Source organism: Crocodylus porosus, unplaced genomic scaffold, assembly GCF_001723895.1.
Source record: "Crocodylus porosus isolate Cpor-Errol unplaced genomic scaffold, CroPor_comp1, whole genome shotgun sequence".
Classification (NCBI taxonomy): Eukaryota; Metazoa; Chordata; order Crocodylia; family Crocodylidae; genus Crocodylus; species Crocodylus porosus.
The window spans coordinates 10,266,353-10,278,795 of NW_017728916.1; the positions used below are offsets into that span (position 1 = coordinate 10,266,353).

The 12,443-nt window shown below is 49.8% G+C and overlaps 1 long non-coding RNA gene across 1 annotated transcript; it reads left to right on the forward strand.

Moving 5' to 3' along the window:
- Positions 1–793: 793 nt before the first annotated feature.
- Positions 794–12,079, forward strand: LOC109311018. Its single transcript, XR_002101371.1, has 3 exons — positions 794–1,930; positions 5,377–7,407; positions 10,577–12,079. It is a non-coding gene; the product is annotated as an uncharacterized LOC109311018 (long non-coding RNA).
- The last annotated feature ends 364 nt before the right edge of the window (positions 12,080–12,443 follow it).

Here is a 12,443-nt window from a genome sequence, read left to right on the forward strand (position 1 = left end):
GTGTTTGGGATTGCACCCTGCAGTGGCAGTTTATTAATCTTTTATTAGTACCTTTATTTATTTTATTAGAACTATTGTACTAATCTGCAGTTATTATTTCAAAGTGTCCGCAAGTGTGCCTGTGCGGGAGAGTTTACAGCTTCGAATCAGAAGTTAAGTGCAGACAGTCCCATGAAAGCAAAGGGAAGCTTCCCACTGACTTCAGCAGTTGTGGGATCTGGTCTTGAAATGGGAATTAGATACTGCTTTTATAACAGGGTCTGTATGAGTGGACCCAGGCCCGGAAGCGCGCGGGGCGTTGTACGGGTGCAGGACTTTGCCCGTGGCTCTACTTACTGGATCGGGGCACTGGCGTTGTGTCATTGCACTGTGCAAGGAGGTGCAATGTGGCTGTCAATTATTGCCCTTATGCTCGGTGTCTCCGTGCATGGTGCTAGGGTTTGCTGAAGGCATGGGGCCAGAGAGCACCGGGCCCCGTGTTTCTTGTGCCACTGGGGGTACTATAGGGCTTGTTCGGAAGATGATTGAGGTAAGAGGCTCGGAGGGTGGCTTTCGAGGTAAGGAAGGGAGGTCTGTAGTATGGGACAGCGGGAAGGGAGGATAGCAAAACAGGGCTGGGGGTGGAGAAGGAGCCGATCCAAAAAAGGGGGACAGAGCTGGAACATGAGGGGTCTTGAAGGCATCAAGGTGCACGTACAGAAAGCAGAGTCTCCAGGGCCTTGCTTGAGGGAAGTCGATGCAGACCGAGCAAGTCGTCCTGGGGCGAGGATGTCAGGACGCAGCCTGGTGTGAGCAGGCTTGGGTTCCCTGCCTTCACATCCAGGCCGGGGGCCAAATCGGGGGAAGAAGCCGTCACACCCGGCGCAGGGGATCTGGCATCTTTGGTGGGCTCGTGGCCGTGGACCTGAGAGTCTCCTCTGACACTGGTGGAAGTAGTTTTGTTGGGCCCGGTTGCCGGAGGATCGTGGCCTTTCCTGAGTTTACAAACTGTGTTACTCCATTCAAGACCAATTGCCAGGGGAGGCCGCGGCGAGGAGAGATCCAGCCGCCTTTGGCAGGCGAGACCGAGTGGAGCTGGCACGTTTCCTTGGCCTGCTACCCCTCGCTCCGGGAGAGGCATGCTCACGTGATTTCAGCATATGACAACTTCAGATCCACCGCGTTTAGGATAGCAGGGGAGCCTCCGAGCCATTTTTAACCGGTCCCAGAGCTTGCCCTAGGCCTGGTGCTTTTCTGGGGTCTTTGGGGGCAATGCGGGTGGGCTCAGACTATTTTGCCCCATGTCCGAAAGCAGCTTGCAGCTCAGCCTGGAGCCACCCTTCCCAGCTCCTGGCCAGAAGCTTCTCCTGACTAATTGGAGCTACTCAGGCCTTCCTCTTGGTTTCTTCTAAAAAATCTTCAGCATATTTTCAGCAGATTTTGCACGCTCTCGATAAGTTAATTTTTAGAGAGGGGACACAGTTTTGTATGTTCGTTGCAAATGCTGTTGAGGAAATTCATTCTCGTTCTCTCTCTTTCTCCCTCAATGCAGATCCTACGAGGAAAATGAAGTGTCTCATGAAATGGAGTTGTTCTGAACATCAGGATTTTTTTTTTTTAGTTTTAAAAAGTCCTGTTTTGACTCATTTTTGAGTGAGGTTGCCTAGGTCCACTCTGCCAACACCAAAAAAAAAATCTATCCAGGTGTTTTGTGTTGGTTTTTTTTTTTAACTCTCTGCAATGGTTTCATAACGCAGGGAAACCTTGCTATTTTTAATTCTGAAATGCCATTCTTCACTTCTAGCAAGTATTATCTTTATTTTTAACAAGCCCTCCCAAACCTCATGTGCTCAGAAAATTGTTCGCTTGAACAACAGCCCCATCAGGAGAATCCTAAAATAATCAGCATGAAGAATGGATGTCGGCCGTGGATGGATTGCTGTGGTTCTGGGTAACATTTTAATATCTTGTTTTTAATTCAGCTCAGAGCACCGCTTGATGGACAAGGATGCAGCCTGAAGTCAGTTGTTAGAGGTTATGGCAGAAATGATTTCACGCAACCAATCGCACCTCAGCTGTTAGTAAGGATACGATGACCTTTTGGGTTGCAATCCTGAAATGCTCTCTACCCCTTGCCCTTTGTCACCGCTAGTTAGCTTCTGGGCCAGCCAGAGCAGCAGGTTCAGTTAACTCCTGCCCATTAGCATATTAAATGAAGATAAGCATTTTAGCAGCAGCAGTGATTGCGCTGACTGATCAGTCGCCATTACCCGGTAGTCATCATGTTTCCCTGCGCTAACAAGATCGGATGCCAGCAATTCAGTCTTCCCACCAGTGAGGTTTGATAAAGAAATCTGTAAAAATGTCCTTGTGCACTTCAGCTTGTGTCTTTCCCTCCTCGCCTGGCATCTGTTGCAGTCCTCGAGCGTTTCTGAGCCTGCAGTTATTTTGATGCCTGCCCATTGCCCCAGAGAGGTGCAGTTAGAGTTGTTGCGCTAGCCCTGAAACCCGGTGCAGACCCTTGATTTAATCTCTTGGAACAGCCTGCATTGGAGCAGCTTCTTCCGCGCATGCTTGTGACCATGCGGCAACACGAAGGAAGATGGGGAGCTAAAGAGACCTCTTTCCCTCCTCCGCTCCTGCGAAACAATACGATACCCGGCTCTTGATTTGTTTTTAAGGTTTCTGGCAAAGCAATTTAAATTCAACTGAGGGCTTTTGACTGTCTAAAACTTTACTGGAGGTTTTCGAGCAGAGGGTGCATGGGCATTAGTTTGCAGTGTTTTAGGAACAGGGAATCCTTCCTCTGTACATGTGTGTGGCTGGATGGGTGTTGAACTAGATTTAGTTAGCAATCGGGGCCCATGGTCAGAGGTGATATCTTTTATTAGACCAACAAGATTTTTGCCAAAAAAAAAAAAAAAATCTTTAATTGCTAGCTTTTGGGCACAAACAAGCTTCATCAGGCATCAGAGAAAAGATTGTAGAAGTTCTGGGTAGAAATGAAAGTGGTGTCCAACCTCTGGTCTGCAGGCCACATCTAGCCTGCAGAGTTGTGTCACAGATCCAAAAACTTGGTGGTGGGGGAGCCATGGCAGCGTTAATAGCTGCTTCCCTGCTGCCAAAATTTCTGTCTCTGTGGGGAGCCTCACAGGCTGGATGTTGTGTGGCTCTGTGTGCCAGGGTGGGGGTGGTGCATGGGGTCACTCCATGGCCAGATCCAGCACGTGGGGTCGAGCTAGCATGAGTAATCAGACCAAAGTTTGACTCTTGGGGCAGTCTGCCAAAAAAAATTAAACCGGTTCATCAATTAACAAGTCCACCTAAGCGAAGGAGCAATCTGATCAGAGATCCCCCCCTGCCCAAGTTATAATTTTCAAATCTTACAGGGGGGTCTCATTTAATTTGCACCCTGGATCAGACTGGCACATGGCTGGATCCAGCGTGCAGGGTTGGGAGGGTGCATGGGATCGACGGGATCCAACCTGTGGACTGGCCTCATGCTATCATCCAGGCAGCGGGGCCTGAAGGTTGCACACCGCTGAGCTAGGGGCAACCCAAGGGTCCCTCCAACCAGCGGTCTTGTGAAACGTCCTCAGTGATGTTCTTGTAAAGTTGGGAAGGGAGCGTTTTGGGCTGCACTCTAGATGCCAGGAGAGTTAATGCCAGCGGTGATCTATCGTTTCCTATACAGCATCAGCACAGATAGAAGAGGGAAGTACAAAGCACCTGCATCGGGGTCCCTTGATCTGTGAGTGTGCAGGGAAGCACCTTGCTGCCGGGGCAGGAGGGAGTCCTACATCTTTTTGCTATTCTCAGAGACGGGCAAAGGGGGTTTTGTAGGTATTGCCACGCGCGCTCTTGTGCAGCTCTTTCACGGACAGCTCCTTGCTCTTGCACCTTCACTCCTCTCTCCTGCCTGGGCTGCCTAGGGAGCTGAGGCTGGAAGGGAGGAAGGATTTTGCATTGCTGTGATCCCATCCCTTTGCTTGCTGCTCTTTGGGGCAGGCCTCCTAAGTTTGCAGCCATGGAGTGTCAGGAAGCTTTCTTGTCAACGCCGCACCGTTGAGAAGATTTGTCCTCAAGTTCAAAGCAGCACTGGCCTCCGACGTGTGATGTTTCCTGACCTTTCCCCCCTCCGGAGCCTCGGCCTGCTTTCCTTTGAGGTCAGCGTCAAAATAGAGACGTACGTGTCTGCGGCTTGACCATGGCTCTGACGCTTTAGATCAGGAATCCTATAGTCCATTTGTCTTCCCATCTGTCAAGCAGCATTTGAAGCCAGCTTGCTCTTTCAGACAAGTGTGAGAGTCAGTAGCCTTTTTAATGGAGGTTTCGGCCCATAAAGCATTTGCTGAGATACCACCTATTAAGATCCCGGGATAGCACCTTGAATAGAGATCAAACGCAACGGAGTTCACTGCAAACTTTAAGTCCGTCAGCTGGTTTAGATGTGTGCTGTATTGTAGCCCGGGCAAGTCCCAGCTTTGCTACTGAGTGACTTGGGGCAAGCGACTTAGGCACTTGTGTGTGTTTTTAAAAAAGCAAAGCAAAACACTCAGCCCCCCCTTTGTGTGGATGCCCGGTGTCAGCGCACCATTGTGCTTTCATTGGCACCGCTTGCTTATTCCTTGACAGTGTGAAGTAATGAGACCCGTCAAGATTGCCTTACAGCGGATAAGGCCTTCGTCTGCTTGGCCTCGGTCCAGCCAAGTGAAAGGGAGCCGGTTTGCACAGCACAGCTGTCATGCATGACTGAGGGTAGTTGTTGGCCCTGCGCCTCAGTTTACTCCTCCGTACAATGGCAACAAAATCAAGGCTGTGGGGAGGTTTCATTAAGAAATGAGGTTAAAAAAAATAATCTATGCAGCATAAGGCACCATTCTTGGCTACTTCAGGTAGTAGTTTACCTTGTGTACTGCCCACCCCTGCTAACGACAGGATCTGCCTTCTGCTTCAAGGCAGGGGGAGCATTCACAGCACTCAGGGGAGCATCGTCTCTGCTGGGCCACCTCCCTATAAACCCTCCTAAGAGCCTGGAGAAGGGACCAAAGCAATCGGGACTCATGGCAGAGGTGCTATCTTTCATTAGACCAACTAGATTTTTGCAAAAAAAAAAAAAATGTCTTTAATTGTGGAAAAGGGGCCATTCATTTTTCTGAAGTATCTTCCAAATGCCTGTTAGAGGCTGCTTTGAAATCTGGGGGGAGCCTTCTCGCTGGTGGCACACGTGGGTGGCAAAGGGGACGCAAAGCCGTATCTCACCGTCTGTGATCAGGTCTGGGTTTGGCCCTGACGTTGCAGCCGGCTATCTCTGGCCCCTTTATAGTTCAATGTCGCCCGACAGCGGAGGGGCAGGACGATGGGCAAATGCTAACAAATGCTGCTCTTTGTTTACAGAGCCCAGATGTCCCCGGAGAGCTGAGAGGCCCCAGGAGACCAGGCTGTCGAGCCATCGATGGTTAAGCCCAACTTGACTCACTGGAGTCAAGGCCACCATATGGCCCTCCCTTTGAAATAGGACCTGTGCCGTAGGTAAAGTATGAGCTGGACCCAGGCGTCGCTTTGATGCCTAACGCCTTCAGGCATCAGACACCCACTCTTCCGGGCTCCCTTTTGACCAGAGCAGCTATCCCAGTCTCCGAGCCCTGTGGATTATTTTTTGATAGGTAAAATATGGGGTATCTTGGGTGCAGTCGGTGCAGAAAATGGGCAATGCCCTGTTTTCCTTTTGCTCCAGGGAGAGGGGAGTATCTGGTGGCCCAGCCCTGGCACATGGTCTTCTTGGAGGCAGGCTGACATCGCTGTGATGTCATCACATACCTCACTTGCTACAATAGGTCCGGGCCCTCCCCATTTTTGCCTAATCCTGATTTCAGTGGCAGAGATACCTCGTCTTTAGGGAAAGAATTTGGCTTCACAAAAGCCCATGTTGAGTTATTTTGCTACTAGCATCCCCTGCTAGGAGGCTGGGGGGAGGGAGAGCGGGGACGGAGCTGGGTGGATGTTGCAAAGAAAAAGCCTGCGTTGATCTTGGGGGATATTTTCAAATATCCCTCCTTCCCCAGGTGTTTTCCTGGGAATATTTGTCCAGGCAAAACAGTGTTTCTCTTGAAAGTGAGCAAGAGCCCAGTGAATACTCAGTTTATAAGGAGCTTAAGTAGCAGGATTTTTCAGGCATATGCTTACATTTGCTCGGGTGGATGCTGTTTGCTTTGCTGACACAAGGTATTAAAAAGAGCCAGTACCTTATTGCAGCCTTTCAATATTTCAGGCATCCCAGCTGAGTGCAAAGCTATCCTGTCTCACGGAAGTGCTCCCAGTCACCTTATGCACAGCTGGCACGTGACAAGTCCCCATTTTCTCCAGATTCTGCTTCCTTATGTTGATAATGGTATAGTTTTTCTTAGTCTTTGGTACGAGCAAAGTTCAGACTTACCAGTACAAGTCCTGAACTGTGCTCCGGAGATGGCTGTTTGCCTTCAAAAGAATTGCTCGGCGTCCCGGGAGAGGTGGCCCGGTCACCCGTGAACAGGGGATGCTCACAAGGCATGCTGCAGCATCCACCGACTGAAATATCTGTACACAAGCCCATTGGATAGTACTTTTAAGCAGCAAATAATAGGTTCGTTCATGGGGCAAAAAGGTCTAAATCCATCCACCGCTGATAGTTCAGTGAGCTTTGGCAGGGGTAACTTCATACGCCTGTCCTGGGCTGCTGTAGGGGTGTGCAGTAGGGTTATGTTGAGCAATGGTTGCTTTCCATCCAGTTATGATTTTCCTCTTGTCCAAGCCTTTTCCAGGTGGAGCTGATCTGGAGTGAAGCCTATTTGAGAAGGACAGCAGACTTGGTTATGTGTGTTGACAGATCAGGGAGTCAGCCTGGGCCTGGCACCGGGGTCCAGCTCCTTCGGTGTCCTGTTTGCCCCAGTTATGAAACAGGAGGCACACAGTTAGAAAGAGCTTATTTTGGCTGGACGGCTTACCGAGACAGAAAGGTCCCCGCTTTCCTTCTGCATGTTTTGGACAGAGTCCCACAAAATGTCGTGGCAATTTTTTTGTTTTGTTCAAGGTCTTTGGGACCTCCCAAACTTTTTTGCAGGGGGAGCCCCAAGCTTCCTGGGAAAAGGACTAGGGGCAGTCCCTCCTTTTTGTGGGAGTACAGTCTTCCCCGTCCTCCCAGTCACGATCACGTGCCCTCATTCCTTCCATTTTCAATCCCCATGTCATCCAGAGCAGCTGCTTGCGTGGGACGTTACCATTATTTAATATATTTGTAGCTGTCTTTTAATGCTGTTTAGCAGCTGGAAACGAGGAAGAATTAGCAACCTTTCAGTAGCCACCTCTCCTGGGACCCCCACAATTGTTTTGGAGGCAAGCAGTGGTCTATGGAGCACAGTTCAGGACTTGGCCGTAGCACATTTTGTACTGGTAAGTCTCAACTTTTCTCACGCTAAAGACAGATAACATTATCTGCATCAGGAGAGTGGGATCTAGAGGGGATGGGGACTTGTCACGTGGCAGCTTTTCCATGGTAATGGCCCATGTGCACTCTCTTACCCCACAATAGGTAGAGATAAGCCAAGTAGCTAAGCACCCAGACAAGTGGACTGAGCTCCTGGGGTTTAGATTTCATCTAAGTAAGTGTGCACAAAGGGAGTTGCCACGAAGCAGCTGACGGATAGTAAAGCCCAGCCCCTTGCCTCTGACACTGGTGGAGGTGCCTGCATGAGATGAAGGGGGAAGGAGAGGCCGGCTCCTAAGGACTGGAGCCATGCTTCGGCCCCTGGTACTTTGAGGAGAGCAGGGAGCATATGCAGAATTTGATGAGTCTTTAGGCTTTGTCACCGACCAAAAACAACTGACAGACCGTAACAGGAGATAGACTGGGCCTCATATATCCCCAATGGTCATGTTTATATGAGACGCTTACTGCGCATTAGCCTAATAACTCTGCACAGTAATGTGTCACTGCGAAAACCCTGCTAATAGCTAACTGCGCAGTGTTGTTAGGCTAATGCGCAGTGAGTGTCACTAAATAACCGTGTGCCCACACTACTGCACAGTACGTACTGTGCATTTAGTTAAGACTTTCTTAAGGAAGTCCCAGACTAAATGTGCAGTCTCTAAGGTGCATTAATGAACATGTAGATGCATCCAGTGTCACCTTATAAGAGCCAGTGGAGTTATGCGATGAATAATTCTCCCCATCCTGCAGATATAGTGTCACATCACTTGGCTACACACGCTTGACTTTCTTGGTATCTTTTCCTAATAAATGGGAAGGGAGATGGGTCATTAATAGGCTGTGACGCGAACAACAGGCCATAGTACAGCCCCGATTATTAGACAGATGTAACAGCCACATACACTTGGGTTGTGCATGGCAGAGTGCGCTTTTGGTCATTGTGTATTGTGCTTGTGTGTGTGTGTGTGTTTATGTGGCCAAGATGGCCCCTGTTGTTTTGGCCATGTGCTCTGCACATGGAAAGCCAGGGCCTGTATCTGGGCGAAATATGTAAAATCCTCTGGCCTTATTGGCTGGAGGACGCAGAAGACACTCCAGGCAGACTGAGTAAGAGAGTGGCTGGAGCACAGCACTCCCTAATTGGACAAGGCTTGGGTGATGTCACACCAGGTATATAAGAACAACTCAGCTCAGGTTTTTCTCTCTTTTGCTGGGGGCTCCTAAGAGCTGCACAGCTGCATTGGGAGCCAGAAGAACTGCTGTCTGTGGGGGGTGGGGGCCGGGTCTCCCCTGCTCCTCACTAAAGAGGAGAGCGAAAGCTACCTGAAGGGAAAGCCTCAGGTACAGGGAGAGAAAGTCTGTCTCCGTGTTTAAGACTCCTCTTTCCCCTGCTTTTTTTTCTGAGTGGGAGAATACGATGCGGGGGGGTTCATTCCTGGAGCAAACTGATCAGGCATGGAGTCCTAGCAGTTTTGCTGACGGTTTTTGCCACACAGGCCTCAACTGGGATCATACCACGGGGGCATTAACCCCTGGAGCAGACTGACCAGGAATGGGGTCCTGGAAGTTACTGGCCACATGCGCTTGGTCCCCTCTTTTTTGTAATTGTAGTGTCTCAGCACAGCGATATAGTTGAGACTGGATCATTGGCGACGTGTAGGGGGTGGATGCGGGTGCACATGCACCCCCGGAGAAAAGCGCCGCTGATGCTGCTGGCAGCGCCCCTTGCCACCACCCCGCTTCGCCTCCAATACCGCTGGCAGTGTCCGTGGTCGGTCACCACTCGACCTGTCCCCGCCACCGCTGCAGCTGCCTGTGGGAGCTCCACACTCACCGCTGCCATGCCCCCGCCACCGCCGCCTGCCGGCGGTCACCATGCCCCCCCAGCCTCTGGGAGCACGTGTTGTTCGTGGACCCGATGCCCTAGGCCTGGCCCCTTTTTCCTGCTTTACACCTACTGCATTTCAGCCTAGCTGTATGGCTGCACCCCAGCATGTTTGGCTGGCAGACTTGGGCCAGGGTGAAGCCTGGCACTTCTTGGTATCGATCTGGGCCTCAGTGCAGTATAGGTCCGCCCGGCTTCTGCTGCCCAGTTTAGGCCCAACAAGATAGATCTGGGTCTCCTTTTGTAGTTTGTCCCAACCAAGCGGTGTGGTTGGGCGCTAGTGGTAGTTTGGGCCCAAGCCAAGGTAGACCTGACCTTTCCTTTTGAGTTATTTTGTAGTTTTCTGCCCAGCAGAGCTGGGATCAGGACTAGGGATTTTGGGGTGCGGTACACTGATGAAAACCACAGTTAACCCTTCCAAGCCACCATGTGGAAGTGGAGGTCAGCACTTTACTGCTTCTCCAGGAGCAACAAAGCCTTTTGCAATGCAGAAGGACCCTCGAGCAGGTCCTAGGACTCTGCTATGGCTCCCCTCTCCAGTCCATTGCTGAAGGGCAGGTATACAGGTGCAGACCCCCAGAACTACCCTTCGGGGAGCCCCAAGTCCCAGATTGTCTGGGCATGGGTGAAGCCTCCCCAGGCAGGTGCTACCTATAGACTTTATTTTGTAGTTAATAGTGTTTAAAAATTATATTTAGTGGGGGTTTTTTTGTTTATTTTCTGTAATAAATTTGGGGTTTTGTGTTTACACTGCTTGCAAGGAAGGGGGTTTGTTTCTATGGGCCGCCTCGGCAAACTTAGTGTTCCCAGATTTCTGGGTGGGGGCTCGAGCTGCTGTTCTAAGTTATGAGGTACCCCGAAATGTAAACCTGGCCCTTTTTGCTGCCAACTGGAAGGCTTATACAGAGTTTGTCCTTTGATTTTTCTCCCTAGAGGTAGTTTCATTACGACTGGAGAGTGCAATACAGTCCAGTAGCTCTGGGAGATCTCCTTTTGCCCTGAGCAGAAGATTGCACGTAACAGCACTCACTAGATAGTTGCAGGTAAAGCATCCATTAATACAGACAAATAAAATCAAAAGAGTTCTGCAAACCAGAGTAGCCGGAAACCAGCTTGTTTGAAAACCCCGATCATTTGCCATAAATGGTCTTCTGCAGAATATAAATAAAACTAATATTACGGTGTACAGTGTTATGTTGTTCATCTCTTTACAGCTCCATTGACCTCGATCTTTTCATTCGTTGCAGGAGGTCCATATTCTGCTATTGAGCTCTGTGATGGCACCCGTAAAACTCCAGATTTGCTTTTGTTCATATCCCTACTGCGAACATTGACTCCGTGTAAAGAAACAGGCTCAGCTGAATGGCAACACACGTTTGTCTCATTATCCCGCCCCCGCTACAGACTTCATTAACTATCAAGAGCACAGAGATTTTGGGGGCGCCGGTTCCCCGTGCCACTGTAACCCGGTTTCCAGTATCCCAGTATATTACTCTATTTCTTTTACCCCTGTGCAGCCTGACATGACTTTGCTCACTTCGCTCTTGCCGTCCGGCAAAATGCAGGAGCTGATTGTTGCTGCACTTAACTGTAGCTCACATATTTTGTACACGGTAAATTTGTGCCTGTGCTGGTCGTGCCTCGGTGAAAGCCTTTCTTACTGCTGGTGATGGAGGTGTCTGCTGCTGCAATGAATTGCTCCCTTTAAAGCCATTTGCTTTGCCTTTTCAGAAGTGTGTTACTTTTTAGTGCTCTCTGAGCCCACAGTAAAACTCTCTGGAGCGCACAGAGCCCTGTCTATCATAAACCGCTGTTATACCACATCTCAAGAATTAAAGTTTAACTGTGGGCAGATTCTATTTTCAGATAGCATTGCGTGGAGACTATATTTTCAAAAGCATTAACTCAAACCACACCGATGCACAACTGCTTTAAAAATGTAAGAATTCGCACATGTTTTTTATTAGCGTACACATAAAACTGGAGCATAATACAGTAGGATTTGGCAATAAAATGGGGTAGTAGATATATAAATTTTATGCCTAGTTTTTTAGATTAATGATTCTTCTTTTCTTGATGAATTGAGCGCAGATGAGCAAAAACACAACAGTGATTAAACACGGAGACTCTGGGCACATAAAGCGATGTGGTGGATAGGTCAGAGCTCACTTCACTAGTTTTTTCCTCCCCCCCACCCTCCTTTAGACACAAATTGAGCATGGATTACTTGATAACCTTCTTCTACTAGCCAAACCACTACAGAGACATTTTCAGTCTCCTCAAGTCCCCATTGTTCTCAAGAAATCACTTCCTTAAGAAATACCCATATGTCGAGGGGCTCCATAATATTTTGTGGGAAACCAAATTGAGGGTCAGATTCATCCCCTTGCTCGAGTCCCTTGAAGTTGGGCTCAGCTGGAATGAATTGCCCTGCACGGAGTTGCACCAGGGATGAGTCTTGCTTTCCTTTCCCGGCAGCGAAGCAAGAAGCGGTTAGGCGTCTTTCACCCAGGGTAGCAGCTGCAGGTGGTGGGAGGCAGCAGCAGGCCCCGGCGAGCTCGGCTTTCGGATGGGGGCACCTTTGCTGGGCATCCCCAGCTCACGTTGGGAAGCTCAGGTTTGCACTTTGGGGTCTTCACACGCCTGCCGAGTGCCACAGTGCCCGACCCCGGTGTCTGAATGTGGGTTTTGGAGCCTTTTCTTGCAAAACGGGCTCTGCAGAAATGCTTCAGAAGAGCACATCATTCATCTGGGAAGAAATAAGTGAGTGTGGCAAGGTGGACAGGACCCTTTGGTGCCCTGCAAGGAAGGGGTTAATTAATTCCTCGCTAGGGCTAGGCCAGGAGTGTCTGCTCTGCTCCTATCCTTGCAGGAGAGAAGGGCTGGGGCTGGGCCAGCTGTGGGAAATAAAGCAGTCCCTTGCCCCTGAGTATAAAAATGGCTGCAGGTGGGTAGGGGGAGTATTAAAATGGCTACAGGTGGGCAGAGATCTTGAGCTAGGAAAATGAATTGAGTTGGGTCAGGCCACACACCTTAGCCCTACCTCTACAGGGTGGAAAGGGCTGGGATAGCCTTCCCTTTTCCTGGTGCATGATAATAAAGTGCCTTTGCAGG